At 34.6% G+C, this 20579-nt stretch overlaps 1 long non-coding RNA gene across 1 annotated transcript in view; it reads right to left on the bottom strand.

The window, feature by feature from the left end:
• The window catches only part of LOC135842361 (uncharacterized), a 239249-nt gene that overhangs the window by 129078 nt on the left and 89592 nt on the right, over window positions 1-20579 (bottom strand). Inside the window, exon 3 of the long non-coding RNA XR_010558115.1 lies at window positions 9832-9947. This is a non-coding gene — a long non-coding RNA (uncharacterized LOC135842361). The remainder of the gene's footprint in view (window positions 1-9831; window positions 9948-20579) is intronic.

Here is a 20579-nt window from a genome sequence, read left to right on the forward strand (position 1 = left end):
TATGACTTCTCAACGCCATTATACCCACCCCTTCAACGACCAGGATAGGCATCCAATTCGCATAAAGTTCCTCATTTCTCGCATATCGCACCACATTTGCAAAAATTCGAACTATAACAGACCTTCGATTTAAACAGGACACCTTGTATGCACGTACGTAAAATTCTAAGCTGGTGTTCGGTTCGAATGGCGAGTTCTATGAAGTATGAAAAATTTTACGACCCGAGATGCTCGTACGTTAAAAACGAAATAAGAAAATGGCTCATATTGCAAACAGAAGCCGAACAGTTGGAGGTTTCGGCAGCTCTTTTAGAAACAACCCGAAACACATAAAAAGCTAACCGAGAAGGCTTTTTTTAATTAAATCGCTATTATTTAATAGACCGTACGCGCTCCGAGCACGAATAACTAATTTACAAAACCATACCAGTATATTTTATCGAGTTTACAGACGCTCTGCTGTGTTTTAATTGAACGTATCATAATTATCCGTATTTATCGTAAATAAACGTTAAAGTATTTGTACAAATGTGCACGAATAATGTATAGTATCTCTACACGGTATAAAACGTTATTCGATACACCGACCGCTTCTTTCATTCTCCATTTATAATACCATTATACGAAATTAAAGCCCATAAGTCTTATTCAATAGCTTTACTTTTCACCATTAAATATAACACAAAGTATCTGTAGGTATCTATGTATAAGCTGAAAAAAAAAAATCGATCCTCTACTACTATCCTTGAGATGGAAATAAAAATTGCCAAAGAGTAAATCGCCGACACTATAAAAATCGTTTCCAACAGCATGACAACTCTCTGGCTCTGCGGAGATAACGATAAATCACGCATTAACCTTACCCATCAACCCAAATTTCAAGCAATGGTCAGCTAATACAAAGAGAAACCGGATAAGCTTTCAAAATGAATAGATATCATGATGGACAAAATAATGTAAATCAAGCCTACGAATAATATCAATATTATTATACCATGTTACATTTATATGTATGTATAAGTAGACTCTCTCGCCAGTCGCCATCGCCATACCGCAGTAAGTATATCGCAAGCTTTCTGTCAGTACATATCATGTAGGTGTAGGTTACATTTTAATGTAACAGGTGCCCGTGCCAGCCACCTATACCACTCTATATTCGACGCTCTGCGCCTGCTGTACCAATAATCTCGCGTCAGAGTATACTTCCAGACAAGACAAAAGAATTACTCCACACTTCTGTGTGCGCCTCTCTTTCACTCTATCTCACTTTTAATACAATCGTCATTCGGAACAATGCTATCTCTTTTATTAAAGCAGCGCAGCGCACCGATCAACCGATCGCTCGCTCACGCTGATTGCCTAAACTTTACATTAACGAGTCAAAGGTCGCGTAAACCTCATCAGCGTTTTTTATTCTAGCCGATTCTCTGACTGCCCAAATGCCCAGCCTATAGCCCTCTAGATCTTCTCGCATTTCACACGTATAATGAATTGAAATTTCAACTTCGATAGGTACCATCCTATGTATGATCCTATATACTATAGTGCACTATGCATCTCTGATTTCCGACTACCATACCTCCCTCACTCGACCAATTCAGTATAGTAAAGCAGCCGCCAAAGATGCAATTATTAGTGACAGTCCAGCGTCCAGATTGAAATTCGACCCCATTAACAACGTGCCCAGAAACAAAAGTAAATAAGTTGATTATTTCCTGTCCCGGTCCGCGAGTGAGTGTGTGTTCTGAACGCCACCGCCGCACCGGCCACATCGTATATAGTGCTGAGAGCGAGATGGATATTTCTTGGCTCTTTTCTATAGTTTTCCTCCTTTCGAACAGGTCTTTTCGGTAAATCAACTTGTCTCTGTAGGAACAGAAGTTTCGATAGTGTGGTTATAAATTCAAGGTTAGGTACATAGAGCACCCACAGCTACGCTTTTATTCTATACATTATTACGAAATTATGAGAAAGTGACAGAGAATAATTTGAATTTAGAGTATTCAATTCCGTCTGAAGCTTCGCGATCGTAAATCAATTTGATTATCGTAGAAATTAAAAGTGAAGGAGATGATACGAAGAGGGGATAAAAGTCTTCATTTTCTCAAGTCTAGGGACAAATGCATGATTTTCAACAAACGTCTCCGATGCATTGCAAATTAATAAATGCGAAAAGGCAAGCCATTTAAAGGTACCTACTACCTAGATCATCAAATTTTCCGAGTTTTTGAACACAATTGTGACTGGAATGAGAAATCACCTCAATTGATGACTTCTTGAAGAAAAAAAAAAGGAATGAGTAAACAACTTTCAGTAGCACCTACTCGAATGTTGCTTGCAGAATTTTCATTAAAAATTCATCACTTTTATTACTTTCACGACATTATCAGAAATTAAATGTTTTTTTTTCATGGCATCATGGCGTTAGATTTGATTTTTTCACAAGTGGACAACCTAAAAATTATTTACTCCGATTGATTTTTTCTTTCAACTTCCTTTCAATGCTGATTAATGGTCAGAAAATCACAAAATTTAGTAGGAAAAATTGTAGATCCTTGGTTACATTTTTTTTCATCTAAAAATTTACACAGGAAGGTGGTTTTCCATTTCCCAAGAAATCTAAAAAAAATTCAAAATAGAAATGTAGGAATGTAAGAACTTTAGCAGGACTTTTGATTCAACATTTTTCAAACGCTTCATATCAGGGGAAGGAGGGGTAGTCAAAAAACCTTGTCAATTTCAAATTTTATAAAATTGTAGTAATTTTCCATTTGCTATAATATAATAGGAAATTCCAAAATCGAAAATTTCGTGATGATTTTTTTTTTCAAAATTTCTCAAAGAGGAGCATGAAAAAATTCAAAGTCTGATTTTTCAATGAAAATCCGGACAAAAGCAGGACTTGCAGAATTAGTGGAACTGTGAGACACTCTGACCTTTGCTACTTCATCGAGGAGATACCATTTTTCAAGATTTCATAACTTCTTGTATAAAGATGAAAAACTGCATCAGATGAGCATACCATACCTACTCTTATTAACTAAAAATATTGAAACAAAAATAATCTTCACTCGAGTTCTTAAATTTTTTTCAACTTTCGCGTTAAAATTTCGACTCAAAATGAAGAAATCCATTCAAAATTCTGTCGAGTGATACATTCAAAAATTAAAATAATCTCAAATTTGTGTAAAAATTAATTAAAAACTTTAAAATTACGTTAGGAAATTGAAATTTATTCTAAGGCGAAAAGATGAATTGAAAATAGAAAAAACAGTTCTCAAAATCTTTGAAAAATTGTTTTAAAGTTGTAAAATTCCCTTAATGTCCTCTGAAAACTGATTAACAATTTCCATAAAGTTGACCATCAGACCATAAATTTTCAAAGCTAGATCGAAAAAACATGCAAAAATTCACCACCAGCCTAAATTTCAACTGCCAAAAGGACATTTTCAATTTTTAGTGATGTTTTGGAAATAAAATTTAGGTCAAAAATGAGTAAAAAAATCAAAATTTTACCATATTGACCTAGAAAGCTGAAATTTGGGATAGACCTCCTTTTCAGCCTGTCAAATCGATTAAAAACGGTTTCAAACCGTTTTGAAACCCCCTGCAGATTGAAATTTCTACAAAGTTCAAATTTCAGGTTTCCAGTTCAATTTGGTGAAATTTTGATTTTTTTCTCATTTTTGGCCTAAATTTGATTTTCAAAGTTTCACCGAAAATCGAAAAATGTATTTTAGTAGTTGAAATTTTGGATGGGGATGAATTTTTGCATGACCTTTCGATCTAGCTTTGTCAAGTTCAGAAAATTTACTGCGAGCCCAATGTTAGAAAGCAAAATGTGCAATTTCGGCCGACTTGTCAATTTAAATGGTCCCCGTTTTGTCAATAAGGCCCAATTTTTTTTGGCAAGTTTGCTTTAAAATGTTCCTTAGGATGTCCCCTTCAAGAAAAAAGTTGTCCCAGAGGATCCACCCGGGGGGGGGGAGGGTTGCAATCATTCCTATTGTAATATGCCGGATTAGAAGTGTCAGTCATCCCAAAATCGTAGGTACTAAAACCAATTCAAATTTTTTGAAAAAATAAATCATTTCAAGATACTCGTAGGTATGAGAATCTATTTGATATTTAAAAGTGATGGTGAGTTAAAATTATGCAGAAGTTCAATAAAAATCGTCTAAAAATTAACTATAATCAACCAAATCCAACAAATTTCTAAAATACTTGGAAAATCGTTTTGCAAATCGAAAAAATTTCCTAAAAATTGTGATAGATCATTAGATCAGATCGTCTCTCGAAGTACCTATCTTGAAATTGCAAAGAAGTATCAAGTATTCGTTCAACTACGAAACTGCCTGAAAATCATCGAGAAATATGAAAAATCGCGTGTATTAAGATCCAACAGTAATCAGAAGACCCTCCCAAATCGTTCAGAGAGCCATTCAAAGGCATGAAAACGACCTCGAAATCAGAAATAAACTTATGTAGTTACTCGACTTCACTTGTAGTGGAAATTATTTTGCACGTTCTCTGAGAAAATCGAGCACGATTAGTTGATGACGAAAGAAGTAAGGTGAAATTAAGTTAGAGGAATTGAGCTCTATGATCATATTATTTTAATGAGGCAACAAAAATGAATCTTGGATTATTGCAGAGAGAAGAGTTTTTTTTGTACTTTTTACCAAATTATTCGTTCACAGCATCCATTAGACTGAAAGAAAATACCTTACAATGTCGTGGATCTTGGGAAGCTGATTTAGAGAAGAGATTTGCTTGTTAGGTGACGCAGGGCTCAGATTGATTGAAAAAAAAAGGTGGAAATCTCAAAGCTCGAATGAAAGAGGAGGTTCAAACGAGGCAGGTTATCATTGGAAGAGGCTAGTGCAATTGAAACTTTACCGATGTGGATTGTCAGAAACCTGTACCGAAAAATACATCACCTTGAGGTAGAAAACCCACCAAAATACTTCTCCAAGTACATATCGGAAAATTCGACAAAAGAACCTTCAACTCTGACCCAAAAAAGAAATCGTAATTCAATCCACATAAACGATATTTTAAACCAAACCAGGAGACGTGGTGGCAATGCGATTTCCGCGTCTAAAATTACCTACAACTCAATTTCGTCCCGGTCCTAGTCGTCGGTTCCGCATAATTTTAGGATTTTAAAATCGATTAACGCGTGTTTTTTTGTACCAGACTAATATAAACATCACGTATGAAAAATGAACTTTCTAACACTCGTGCGACTACATATATGCACCTATACTCGTAGTCTACCTGTATTTTCCAACAGCACAAGACGTATTCTTATAGGTAAGCTCGCGTTAAATTACAGAGCGGAGAGCACCGTGTAGTGGAGTGTGTATTTGCGCACTGATCTGGGTAGGTATGTAATCACGTTCGCGAGGATCGAGGCAGCAGAGAGCAGACGCAGACACGACGCAAACATAAGTCGAGGAGAGAAAAAGAAGGTGCTGAAAATTCGTCCGAGATATAGAAATTAATCGGGCATTCGAGTAGAAATTAGCCGGCTAATGCCATTTATGATAAATCTCGGTTCGAATCTCGGGCAACAAGTGCTATACCTATACTCCAATCGTGATTATTATTTTTCCACCGCTGCCAGTGTATGGGTTTATTTCTACGAATAGGTACCTTAGGTATAGGTACTCCATATATACATACGAAGCTTATATGAGACATGAGTATGTAGATACAGAACTACTCGTATTTATACGCGCTACAAATACACATACGAGAGATATAGTGTAAAAAGAAATAGTTGAAAACATGGTTTTGCGTTGACCTCTGATGTCCGCTATACGGTATATTCTATCATCGCTACCGCGGTTCTATCCTTTTACGAAATATGTTTCTCATACCCATAAGTACACTACACACTTCCCCAGAGTAGATTGATTACTTTAAAAGCGTGAGAGAGAGAGAATGGGTTCGGGTGCTGTACGTGATACAAAAAGTGACACCATAAATCGTAGAAGAAATGCTAGTATCAGATGTTGGGCTACCGCGCCGCGCGACCGTACACTATGCTGCTGGAGTGCTGGTATCGTGAATCATGCTTCTTGTCGGGGATTCAACATCCTTGCGCTTAGCTTACGGTTTACGCAGGTATATGTTAATTTTTCATACATATCCGACCGCGAAGCGCGGACCGCCTCGCTATAGGTCTTTGCTGCTATTCGAAAAAACACACTGAAAACCGCATCTAAATTCATACAGATAGATACGCAGACGTACGTCTACTACATATTCGCCAAAGCGATGCAGAAGTCTTTTTTTCTCTCCTCTGCTTCGTTTTATCAACGATTTTGCAACTGTATGACCATGTTTAGGCGGAGCCGACAAGCAATGCTAATCGGTCGCCTAGATCCGCGAAATGTATCAATTAAAAATAATTTATAGTTTCGCCCATGTTAGGAATAACGCTTCGGTATATCCACGCCACCTCATATAGCATCTCACATATACAGTGAAGTGCAGCTCTAGTCTAGATTCGTTCAATATACGAATAGTAAAGTGGCAAATTAGCTTCAAGATAGAATACGGCAAGAAAATGTGTCAATAGGGTCCTAACACGAGTTGATAGATTAGATTATAGGTAGCTGAGTACAAGAATTCCTATTCAGTTTTCACAAACACCAGTCTGTCGATTGGAAACTGCAGTTTCCCAAGCACAGCTAAAGCTGAAAAGTTCGAAAGTTTGATAAATTTTTATCTGAAAATAGAACTTTCCAGCTGAATCCGAATAGGTATACCAGTCTACTGACTCATAGAGGCTGCTGAGGGGTGCCATACGGCCCCAAATAGGACAAAAATAGCAAGCATCCCTCGTATTCGAGAAATGAAGACATGCAATTTAATCTTAGACATTTGAAAACGAACGTGTTTACAATTCTATACTCCAGAGCAAAAAGGATGGAAGACCACTTTTTTCAATTTTGAGATTTTCACATCATTGGAAAGAGGTTTGCAAGAGCTTTCCAATGATGTAAAAATTTCAAAATCCCCAAAAAATGGATTTCCGTCCTTGTTGCTCTGGAGTGCAGAATTCAGATTTGGTCCAATATTTCCAAATAGGGAGTGAGTGGTAGGAGAGGCTTACGAAAATTCGCCAGGCAACGTTTCAAAAGGTGAATTTCACATTATAATTTTCAGCAAATTTTTTAAAATTCAAAGACAATTTCATTTTTTTTTGGAAAAAAAATACAGGGCTCGTGTTCATTTTTTTAGGCACTTCAGTAACAAAAAAACTTGTATAAAAGTAATTAAAAATATATTGTACGAGTAGGTACAGTTGAGACAATCAAAAAGTTTTTTCAATTTTTCAGCTGAATCTTAGCAAAAAGGTGTCCAAAGGGTGGGGGGTGGAAGGGAGGTATCCAAAAAAAGAACTCGTTTCAATTACCCACAATTAGCTAATAATTGTAAAAAAAAAAAAAAAAAAAAATGAAAGAAAATCCAAAAATACACTACCAAGCTAAATTTCACGTGTTGAATTTCATTTTTTGATTTTTGACGAATTTTTGAAAATTTAACATCGTTTATTTTCTACTAAAAACGTCGATTTTTTTCATAAAAATTGGACTGAATTTTTTGAAAATTGTAAGAAATCTAAAACTGAATCTTGATTATACTTTGTATGTTCTCTCCATTTTTTTGAAATCCAATAATATAAAACTCAATGCAAAAGTTATACTTCTTCACAAAAAAGTTTGATCATTTTGCAACGTTTTGATGAAAAAAACGAGAATTTTTGACAATTTCTGAAAACAGAGTGATGATTTTTCGATTTTAGCACGTGGAAGCGCTTTTAAAAATTTCTAAAAAAAAGCAGAACTTTTGGTCTTTTTCGAAAAAAATGAACTTGTTCCAGAAAAAGATATTTTTTGGTCATTAAAATATAAAAAAAGCTTCTTGCTATTTGTTGACAGAAAGATAAACTTGAATATTCTAACGAAGGGTACCTAGGTTTTTTCAGCAAATTTCGACAAAATAAGCAAAGCTTATCAAAAATGTTGCTAAATTGTTAATTTTTGGAAAAAGAGCTAAAAAACGAGATTTTTTGGCGAAAATGCAAAATTCTTTAACAATTTTGCTAAAAGGCAAAAACTTTTTGTCAATAATTCTTAAAAAAGCGAGAATTTTTGAAAATCTTGGTAAAAAATCATGAGTTTTTGAGAATTATCGGTAAGAAAGTGACAATTTTGGGCAATTTCTGGCAAAAAAAAAAACGAGATTTTTGTGTAATTTTTGAAAATGAATAATTAACGCTTTTTGGAGCAATTTGTAGCAAGAACTGAAATTGTTTGCTATTTTTGATAGGAAGCAAGACTTTGGCAATTTCAGCAAAAGGCAAGGCTTTATAACCTTCAAGCTGAAAAAGTATACAGTAACCAGTTGAAAAGTGTATGCTTTTGCAAATTAGTCGTTTTTTGATATTATTACTTATCATTTTTTTCCTCCTAAATGAAGGAAAAAAATGAAATTTTTGGAAATTTTACAAGAAAAATAAAAGTAACTTTAGTAACCAAAACATTTTCGTCAGTTTTTGAAAAAGCGAGAAATTTTGAACATTTTAGTAAAAAGTACGGATTTTGGCAAAAAAGAGATACTTTCCTGCCAAAATCCCTATCTTTTTACTAAAATGTTCAAAAGTTCACGCACAATACAAAAAAGTTGAACCATTTTCAATTTTCCAATTTTTTATAAAAAAGCGAGACTTTTTTTGCGAATTTTTTGGCAACCTAGCGAGAAATATTAAATTTTAGCAAAAGGAAGTGCTTTTGGTAATTTTTAGGAAAAAAGCAAAGCTTTCAGATATTTTTTTTGTAAAAAACAATTTTTTTGGTCTATTTAGACGCTTTTGTTGGCAGAAAGAGAAATCGACAATAATTCTATTTGTAGCAAATATTAAGTAGGTAGGCATTTTTTTAATAGATAGAAATTTTCAGCAAAAAAGCGAAATTTTTCATTGACAATTTTAGTAAAAATCAGGAATTTTTGGGAATTATTTATTGGCAAAAAAATGACACTTTTTGACAATTTCTGGCAAAAAAACGAGAGTTTTGAGTATTGAGTAATCTTTGAAATTTAAATAATCAAGACTCTTTGAAACTTTTCCGCAAACAAGTCACAATTTTTTAGCAAAAAATCAAATGTTTGTTATGTTTTATGTAAAACGAGACTTTGACAATTTTAGCAAAAGACAAGGCTTTTGTAACCTTCGAAAGAATGAAAAAATTGATTTTTTGGAAATTTTGCAAGAAAAATTAAAGTAACTTTAAAAACAAAAACATTGAAAAAGTAACCAAAATTTTATTTTAGTATCTTGAGTAACTTACTCGTAATTACCTGAATTATATTAATAACCGAGTACGAGCCCTGAATAATTATATTAAAATAGAACCCCTGAATTTTGTAAACACTTCATTTTCAACCTCAGAAATCACTCCTCAGCTTAAGCAGCTGCAAATTCCTACCAATTTATGCCCATTCCCATTAGCCTCTTCTAGTAGCATTCACACAGTTGCAGCCTAGCAAATCGATCTGGTCAAAGATGCGTTGCACGTACAAAAATTCGCTCCAGATCTACCAGTTTCCACGGCCTTTTCCCAAACAGCCATCAAGAGGTCAGTGAATTTTTGCCATATCATTACTTTACACATTTTTCATTCTCATCTCAACCCACAGCATCGCGATAAAAGTGCCAAACGTTAATGACACCAAGAAATTCTTCAACGTCAATGAGACGTTCATAAAATCTAATTGTTTAGAGAAATCCATTAACAGGTAAAAAAAATTACTTACTCATTTCAGGTTACAGGCACGATGTACTTTTCATATTCTTATGTGAAATACGAGTACTATCATCGTTCCATTTCCAGTCTTCTCCAGAAGTCTCTCGTTGGTATTCTTTTTGTGTTCTGTGAACAAAAATACATAAATACACGTAGATATAGTTAAAAGACTCGGTAAAAAAAAAAAACGCTATACATAGGTAAATGAAGACGTTATCCGCCCCATCATATCCAGTACATTCTGCACTTGTGTTCCAATCTGAGAACGCACGATTTACTCTTTTTTTTCTTCTTTTTCTTTTTCTTATTCTACCAGCATCTTGTATGTACTTATACTTCTGCGTAACGAAATATTCCTTATCTACGGAAGCTAATCTGTGATAATTGCGCTAACAATGTGTACATCTAACTCAGTTTCACGTGTTACGTAAAACAGTATACACTCGTATGTGCTACATAAGGTAGCAAAGATGGTATAGAAAAAAGAAAATCGATACGATATGATTCATGTTTATTCGCCAAACAAACGCGAACGATTACAACAAGAAGTGTATTATTTCGTAAAATACATAGATTCGAACATAAATAAGTTGTGTAGTATCTACACAACCATGGAAAAAAGAAAACAACATAAGTCTACATCTACGTGTCATTATTTTTCAACGCCAGACCTGCGTGACCAATTAAATTTTTTCAATTTTTGTACGCATATCGCAGCTGGCGACCAGGCGATGGCGTCCGAGATGTTTCCATGCTCGTGACAAAATATCATCAAAAAAAATTTCAAACACCATAAAATACACTGATACGAATACGAATTTACATATTTTTTTCCTACTCTCTTTTTAGGTATATACTTCGTGGTAATTTGAGAATATCATTATGTCTTTTTTTTTCAATTTTCACTCGTATTAACACCTTCGCAAAGGGATATGAAGACTGAAGACTGGTTTGGTCAACGTGGTGAAGAAGAATTTCTCTATCTGCTATAAGTGTGCTCTGAGCTTATGTCCTACTAGGATTTTTTTTCTTTTTTGTATTTTTATTAGAATATGATCGAAGTGTTCGAGATAATTTATTATAAAATATGCTATTTTAATCGAAAGATCAATCATCCTACGAAGATTAGGTACCTACATATGCCTGTGCTCCTCCTTCGTGAATGTTTTTCATGTTGTGAACGTGTTTCGATCTTGCCAGGTCCGGCATGAGCTCACATGGGTATGGTATATGGAATATGAATGAAACGTTTAAAATTACAGCAGTTTGAAAGAAAATGCGCAAAATTTTTTAAAAATCGGAATTCGTGATGTTTTTTAAAACTTTAATGTAATATGGCATGATGAAGATTGGGGTAGAGGGAAGACATCTCTTGAAATGCCGAAATCAAAATGTATAGATTTTCTTATCACTCGATTAAAAGAGATCTTTTTAGTGCATAAACTCGTAGGAAGAATATGAACTCCCTTCGCTCCTTCTTCTGGACATTGAATCCTCAACTACTCAATATTTGTAGAATCGCATTTTCACTGTTTTGGGATGGCCTATGGATCCATTGTTTACAATACAGCTTCAAAAACTGACCTGAAATTAACTCTAATCACCAACCATGCATTACGTCTATCATTAAGAGTGTTCCGAATCAGCCTAATAATCAAACTTACTGAGGATTCTGGAATTACTTCTCTACAAGGAAGAAGAAATTATTTAGCCCTAAAACAATATGTCAAAATCGCCAAAAAATAGTGGTCATATAAATCATCACAAAACATTCCACTCTCATCTTCAACACAAATATGACACATACAAACCATTTGGATATAGAACAAAAGAGCTAATAGTTTCATTGGGACTTGATCCACTCAACATACCTCAGATCGAAAGCTATTTTGTAAACAGTACCAATACCAACTGAAAATACCTCCTACAGATCAAATAGAAGAGAAGAGGTGATTCTAGCCAGAATTTGAATCTGACATACTGCATTAACACGCAGATCACTTTTTACTGAAAAATCCCTCAAAAAATGTGACACATGTAATGTGTATGTGACAGTCCAACACATTATAGAATCATGTAAAGTATACCTATGAGAAAATCAGAAATGAAACACTTGGGGTAAATTTTAAATGCATACAAGTACATGAAGATGAAGAAGAAATGTGTGTACGTTGTTCTTGTTTCTATTTTGTGCAGGGATTTATGATTTGTTGTAACTTGTGTGTTGCTTTGTTAAATTTTGCTATACCTTTGTTGAGATTATTTTGTTGTTATATTTTTGTTAAGTATTTGTTAATTTTATTTCTGTTGTTGGATTGTTGACATTAGAGGCCAAGATGCCGGACGTCATAAAATAAAACTTTAGATTGATTGATTGGATTAAAAAATCATAATTTTAAGGAGTATTCAAGGGTCAAAATTTCTGACCAATGATCGCAATTTGTTGTCTGTATAAAATTTTTTAGCTTATATGTAGCATTCTAAATTTTTGGGTTAGAAGAAAAAAATTATTTGAGTTAAGGAATGGGCAGTTGACAGAAAATTGAAATGATGCGAATAAATTTAGTTTTAAGCAAGTAGATTTTTTTAAAACTACGTCTCTTTTTCTAATTTTTAAATTTTTGTCTCAATTTAGAAGATCGTAAAAAAAATTTAAATTAACCAAAATTTGATGGTAAAACTACAATATATAGTCGGGGGGCTCGCATAAGGATCACCTGCACCCCCTGCCAATTCTCCGGGACAAATTTTTTCTTAAAGGGGGAGTCCAAAGGAACATTTTCAGCCCTTGTCCTCAAAAAAAAAAGTGGCCCTACTTACAAAATGGCGGCCATTTTGATTGACAGGTCAGCCGAAATCGCAGGTTTTGCGTTCCAACATAGGACTTTCACGGAATTTTTTAAACCGTACAAAGGTAGGTCGAAAGAGCAGGCAAAAATTCATCACCTGTCAAAATTTCAAGTGCTAAAGTGCCTTTTTCGATTTTTGGTGAATTTTCAAAAATCAAATTTTGGCCAAAATGTGAGAAAAAAATCAAAATTTCACCAAATTGACCTGGAAATCTGAAATTTGGGATATATCCTATTTTCGACCTGCCAAATAGATTGGAAACTGTTTCAAACGGTCTTAAGCAGTTCTGGAGCCTCCAGCAGATTTTTGAAACTCGAAATTCTTACAAAATTTCATCAAATAATGGAGTTGGCGGGGAAAGCCGAAATTCATTCTGCAAACTAATTTCAATACGCTATGAAGTCAACTGCAGGTGATTTTCAAGTCGTTTTGGAGTCTCCAGCAATTTTTTGAAAATGACTGGAGCCTCCAGCAGATTTTTGAAACTTGAAATTCTCACAAAATGTCATCAAATGGAGTTGGAAAACCGAAGTTCATTCTGCAAACTAATTTCAATACGCTATGAAGTCAACTGCAGATGATTTTCAAGTCGTTTTGGAGCCTCCAGCAATTTTTTGAAAATTACTGGAGCCTCAAGTAGATTTTTGAAACTTGAACTTTCCCCAAAATTTCATAACATGGGATTAGCAAACTGAAATTAACTCTGCACTTCAATTTTAACACCTTCTGAAGACGACTTCAGGCGAGTTCAAGTAATTTCGGAGCCACCAGTGACTTTTTGAAAAGTTTCATCGCGTTTTTATAGGAGGATTGAAATTTTGAAAAAGTAGCTGGAAGTTTCAAAACCATTAGTTCACGAGCTGGAGCGATTACGGACGCTACTTACTGAACGACCCTCGTATGTATAGGTAAACTCTTTTGAACAAATTTAGAAAGTTTTGAAATAACACAAAATTTCGAAAAATTTTGAAAATGATATAACCGTTTAAAAAAATCGAATGTTTTTTACAATGTTGATCAATTTTTAAACATTTTTGATTTTCATTTGAAGGTTTGAATTTCTTGTCATTTACACTAAAATTGGACACTTTGACGAAAATGAATAATTTTCAAGTAAAATTTTTGAAAAATGTCCACATTTTTGAACTTTTTGACATGATGGCATGAAGATATGTTTCTTGAACAGAAAACATGGGTAAAATTTTCATGGTAATAATCCGCTGAATTTTGAAAATTTAGAAAAAAATTTCTATTTACAACGATTTGCCAAGTGTTAGGATAGTAACTTTTTGAAAATTGATTTTGAATTTTACTTTTAAAAAAGAAGACTTCTAAGGAAAAGTTGGTGAATGGAATCTAAAAAGTACCTAGTATAGCGAAAGCGATAAAAAGAAAAATTTTAAAAATGTCCAAAATCCAGATTCCTGAAAATCTGCCAACATCCGTATAAAAAGAACACATCAGTACATACGTGAAGCTTTTATAGATTTGGAAAAAATGTTGGCCAATTATACTTACTAACATTTGGAATAGGTACCTATATCTGATGTGATATCACAAAATTACTGGTAATTTTTCGTGACTTACCAGTAATTTTTGATGATTTCTGGTAAATTACTGGTAATTTTACATCATTTTTTAGTAGTTTTTGGTAAATTACTGGTCAGTGGGCAGCTTGGCGCTAATAACTCTTGAAAAAGAATTTGGAAAAACTAAATCAATTTCCAATATTGTGACACAGGTATACCTATTACATGATTTTAGAATATTTAGTGGGATTTCTAAAAACTTTGAAACAGAAATGACTAATTTCTGAAATTTCAAGACATTGAAGCCAACTTTGAGACATCAAATCAAACTTTTGAAAAAATGAAAAAAATTCAATAAATGGTTAAAAATTAAAATGCATATTCACCTCTTAAAAATGTTTTTCTGAATTTTTTCAGGCTTTTAAAAAATTGGAAAAATTCTTTTGAATTCCCAAAATTTTAAACAATATGTCACCCTTTTAAATATTCGACAAAAATCCTGTGGACACCTAGAATCAAGCTTCAAGCAGTTCAGATTTTTGCATACTTTTCCTTTTCGAAAAGCATTTTCCGCGCCGATCTGTATCATAAGCTTTGAAATTGATTTCACACATTTCTCTCGCCTTAGTTCCTCTCCCAATATATGCAGCCTAAGCAATACACGATTGAAAATTATCCTCTCAACATTTATCGAATAAATTGGAAAATTTGATTGAAAAGACACCAACACTATACGAACTCATGATAAATCTCTTTTCTACAGACACGTTTATGATACCTACGTACGAGTGCCTATCTCCTGTTTTGCTTTCATCACAATAACACAAATAGTTTCCACAGACTAACCCGATCAAAATTTCTTCAACAATCACCATGTATAAATGGTATAACTTTCGCTGTATTAAATTTTCGAACTAGTTTGACAATGGTGATTACGGAACCACAGAAATTCCACAGGTTTGTAACATGCTGCAGCCACTGCCACCCCCACGCTCTGTCTAGAAATTCGACTACGATTAAGATAAATTTAACCAGCTTCAACCTAAATATCGTTATAGCGCACGATTAACAAGTGGTCAAAAAATATTTCAATTTGTTCATGATCTCGAACAGTGGTATAGGTAAAGAACACGACGGCGGCGCCGCGCGACTACATTTAACCTGGGGCATCGGGCACGTTCGGTTTCGTATTATTAAATTCCAGAAGCTGAAACATAACAAGATCACGAATGGAAAAATTTTTCAACTGAATGTATCTTATAAAATGTTTTCTTTTTCTCTCTTTCTTTCTTTTTTCTCCTCTTGATAAAAACAATCAGAACACACGATATGATGAAACGTACCTTCGTATAGGTACAAATACATATCGATGAATATACGATACGAGTAAGAACCGACGAAAGAACACAAAATACATAATAAATTTACATAAATCAATAAGTCAAATGGCTATGCTATAGGTATACGTATAGTACGTAGTACGTACAACAACCGTAACACAAATGGAATGTAAAAATGTTGAAAAATTAAATCTTCGATTAAGTATGTCATAATGGAATGAATTTCGTGTTTTTGTTATAATACTCCGAGGAATGATTAACGCTTTCTAAAGTAGTCCCAATACGAGTAATTTTTTTCTCCGAGATGATAAAACAGTCAACGTGACTACATATTAACAACCTCTTCTCTATTTAACTGTTTCAATACGTAAATAAATCCGTTACATGTATGTTCAAAACTGTAACATATACAGGGTGTCCCATTGAATGTTTGCCAACTGCCAAACTGAGGATTCAAAAAGAAAATGGCTTTTTGTATTTCCACATCAAAAAAAGGGTGATGAAAGGTGAAAATTATCATCAACAAGCGGTCCGAATGACCCGTGAAGTTTAAAAAAGTGTAAAAATGAATAAATTAACATAATTACACAATTTGTCCTTAAAATGTGTACATACTTACAAGGGAACCTCTTAAGGTGTCATCATCCGATTTAAACGGGACCACGATTTTTGGAAATAGCATGGTCTAAAACCACAAAAACCAAATTTCCAACTGCCCAACTTTATTTTTCGATTTTTGGCAAACGTTTGAAAATTAAAAATTGACTGTTTTTGGTGATTCATGTTTTTTTTTTTTTTAAAAAGTACGCACATAAAAATGATAAAAATAAATCCTAAAACTGATATTATTAATTTCCCAAATCCAAATTTCACCATTTCCAGCCATTCTGGAGCCTCCAACGCCATTCGAGGATGTGAAGATGAAATTTTCTAGTTCCTTTTCATTTTCAAGTTTTTCAATTTTCGATGTTTGTTTTTATTTTATTACTTTTTTTTCGATTAATAAGTACATATACTTAACAGATGACGATGTTTTGGGAATTTTGGGCTAAAAAACACCTGATCTGATTTCACGGGCGACTGGAATAAAGGGGATGAAATTTTTACGAGATCCAAAGGTGTAAATTTGGTATTTACCCTCTATATCATTAAACTTCCAAAAAAATGTAAAAATGTAAATCGATAACCTCTCCCCTCGTTGCTTCAATGAGATACCCAGTTTCAAGCACGTCTTCGGTCCCAAGTACATATTACACAATTACACTTACAGATTACATTTTTGGGTAAAAAAATTCGTTAAATTAGCGAAAAAAAATACATAAGTAAAGGTATAAAATCCTTCCGAGTGTAAAATCGATATTCTGGGGGGAAACAGTATGCGCATAAGTGAGCGAATCTTGGCGAAATATCCACAAACCAGCGGCGTGGGAATTGGCCCGTGCGTTTCTCGATATTTCTCACGATCGAAAAACGGATTTTCACACAAACCTTTATCCCCTTTTTTTCGAGGTTATACGGATGCGGTGGTAGTAGCGGTACTATTTGGTACTTGCGAACCCTACAAGCTGCGTATATGACAGAAGCGCAGCTACAGGTATAACCACCACCATCACCTATTTACTTGGAAAACAAGTTACACCTTTTTTTTTCTACAGGTGGTATAACCTGTTGGTTTCTTTTTAGGCCTTTGATGATAATGGTTGTCGTTAATTTTGGTCTTTTAATTTCAAACCGAGTATGCGATATGTACTTGCATCGAGCTCGTTGTCGTTGGGCAGAGAAAATTACACCCGAATATGCATGCGAAACTTCGCCATCGACAGCATTGAACCAGGTATAGCCATAGGGGTGCAGCAGGTAGGGAACAAGTGTTGAAGGGACCGGTACCCTCGTTCGTTTTATTTCCACAGTGAACGAAATCTTCGACACGTTGAAAGTGACGCAATTCTTATACGACAGCCACAGGTAGGTATATAGGTATAAACTTTTCAACGACTCTGTATGACATCATAATGAATCTAAAAAAGGAAGTTCGGACATTGGCGAATGGCGAACCACCCACATATCCGGCAACATAATATAGCACAGCTCAAATCGTACCACTATATGAACGCAGGTAAAAGAATCTTTATGACCATTTTGACGTCGAATTCCCGCGACATATCGACACTTTGGAAATGATATCGTAATCTGCGTCCTGTTCGTTCAAAAATACCTTAGCACTTGGAATGATTTCGGCCTATAAATAATGAAGTCCTCGAAAGTCATTAAACTCGACCAATTGTACACAGATACAATGGACCTCCTGACCAGGGCCTATACGAATTTTCACACCGCGAAGTCCTCCAAGAGCTCTTTCTTTCGTCGCTAGCTCTCGCGAGTCGAGTAAAATGTTTGGAAAAAAATAAAGCGAACGTTAAAAACATCAAACGATCCCGCATATCATTTTAAAAGATGAAGTGACCGTGAACTGTGCTCGTAAAACGGATTTTTAACGGATTAGATGATTAGATTATTACAAATTTTACTGCCGCTGCCCATTATTCAGAATTCATTTAAAGCAGATCCTTTTCTTGTCGCTTACGCCTCTCTTCAAATGGAACAGGTTGGTTTACAATCGTAACACAACGTACAATCCCATAAAGACTCGCTACAAAGGGAAACTTATGTAAATGTAGATTAACTTCCAAGGATCGTCAAATTTATGTCTCAGAGTTTGTGATTTGTAGGTTAAGCGACTTTTTTTTTACCATTTCGCCTACGCAATTATAATCTCTACCGATACCGTACACACGTACCAAGGTATATACGACGTTTACGTATATACGCGTAATAAATATAATGCGAAGCCAAAATAACTCCGGGTGTGGCCGCGCATCGAGCACCGACCACTGCCATTTCGACGTCATCTTCAATTGTCGTCCTAGCATCCTCCTCCACATGTTTCGGCGCCCTGCGCCCTACGTCTAACGCCATCGACGACGCCGATTTTCGTCAGACACGTAGGTACATGGCGAACATTTTCCTTTTCGTGGTACTTACCTTGGTAAAGTTTTCTTTCAGCTGCTTTCTACAGTTTATTCAACTTTCGAGAAAAGCTCTCCGTATCAACGAAGTTGGTCGATTCGTTTGCACGTATACCTACGCAGGTTTTAATGGGGTGTGTTCTCATGACTTTTGCGACAGAGTAGGTAGATTACATAATCCCTCGTGTAATAATTTTTCGCATTTGTTGATTCCCGTACTACGAGTATTTAGGACCTGTTTTAATCTTGGATGGAAAATTTTAACACTGAAACGACACTCATTTCGTGGATGTAGGACTAAGTATTCGATCAATTGCTGAATTTCTGACCATTTTCATTGCGAACATTTTTACTGGCTGATCATCTTACTACTATTCAATCAGGGACGAAGCGAAGGGGAGGGGGGCTAGGGGGGCAGTCTGCCCCCCAGTGTTCTACGAAAGTTGGGAAAAGTTGGGAAATTGTGAGAAATACAAGAAAGTTGGGAAAATACAAAAATTCCGACAATAAGTATTTTAGTTTTGGAGTTTTCAAATATTAAAATTTTTTACAATCATCAAAGTTAAAAACTTTCCCAACTTTTTTAAGCCAAACCAGTTTCTAAATTTATGATTTTTCCAACTAAAATTCACATTCTTTTCAAAAATGTTTGCCCTCGCTATGAAAATTTCAAGAAAACTATTGATTAATTTCTTTAAAAGTTGAGGTCAGAAAAACCGAATTCTTACATTAAAATTTTGATGTTGTTCTACTTGACGAACTACAAACTTTTTAAAGCTTTCGGCCTCGCTTCGCTCGGCCCAAATTGATTCTCATCAATCTCATCTACAAAGTTACAATATTTTAAAAAATCTATGATTGAATTTGAAAAATTTTGAGATTAGAAAAACCGAATTCTTTCATTAAAATTGATGTTATTTTACTTTTCAAATCATACATCTTCCAAAACTTTTGCCCTCGCTTCGCTCGGGCCATTCAAAATGCCCCTTTCAAAAATTTTAAGAATATGAAAATTAAACAGAAAAATTCCAGAAATACTCATAATATTCAAAGATTATAAAAAATGCAAATTTTTCTTTTCTTTTGGAACATACCCTCACTGCTTGTAACTTGAATACCCTTTTTTTTCATCCAACTTGGGAATTTTCAGTTGAATAAGTTGGGAATTTTCAGTCAAATTAGTTGGGAATCTTAGGATCTTTTCCCCCCGAGCAAAATCACTTCGCTACGTCCCTGTATTCAATTCCCACTTTCTTTCGAGGAATTGCTTCATTTATCGCTCTATCAACTGATAAGAGAACTTTTATAACTTATCGACTCTGATCGAGTTGAAATTTGATCCAGTGAAAGAGTACGTAATTCAGACCTCAGAACCAAATTTTCAGCTGTCAAAGTTGATTTTTCGATTTTTAACGAATTTTTGAAAATGACATCCGGAAATACCCTGTTGAAATATTAATTTCCTTTAAAACAAAGAGACAAACAGCAAGCATACTCGTAGAAATAAAACTCTAAAACTCGTTTGCTCTACTTAAGTTGACCCCCCCCCCCCCCATCGATTAGAATCATTTTTCAAGTGATCTAGAACCTCCAGCAAAAGTTGGATTTTCTCCAGTAATTTCAAATCGCTCCAGAAGGCGTTGTAATCAACTACAGAGCTGAAAAAAGTTAATCCTGTACCCTAAGTTCAATCTCCTGAACCGATTAGAGTAGGTGAATCGCGAATCCGAGGTAACGAGTTGAAAAGTTTATTATTTTTACAAAGTGAAAAATCTTAAATTGTAAAAAAAATTCCGAAATCGTCAATTTTAGCAAAAAATTACTCAAAACGTCGTATAACCACACAAAATCGACCTATCGAATACATTGAAACCATTTTCCAGCCGATCTGAAGCCTTCAGCATAAGTTGGATTTTCTCCAGCAACATCAAAGCGCTCCAGAATGCGTTGCAATCAACTTCGGAATCTGAAAATTTGGTTCTGAGGTCTGGATGATATGTTTTTACAGTGAGC

The sequence above is a fragment of the Planococcus citri genome, chromosome 1 (genome assembly GCF_950023065.1).
Source record: "Planococcus citri chromosome 1, ihPlaCitr1.1, whole genome shotgun sequence".
Taxonomy (NCBI): Eukaryota; Metazoa; Arthropoda; class Insecta; order Hemiptera; family Pseudococcidae; genus Planococcus; species Planococcus citri.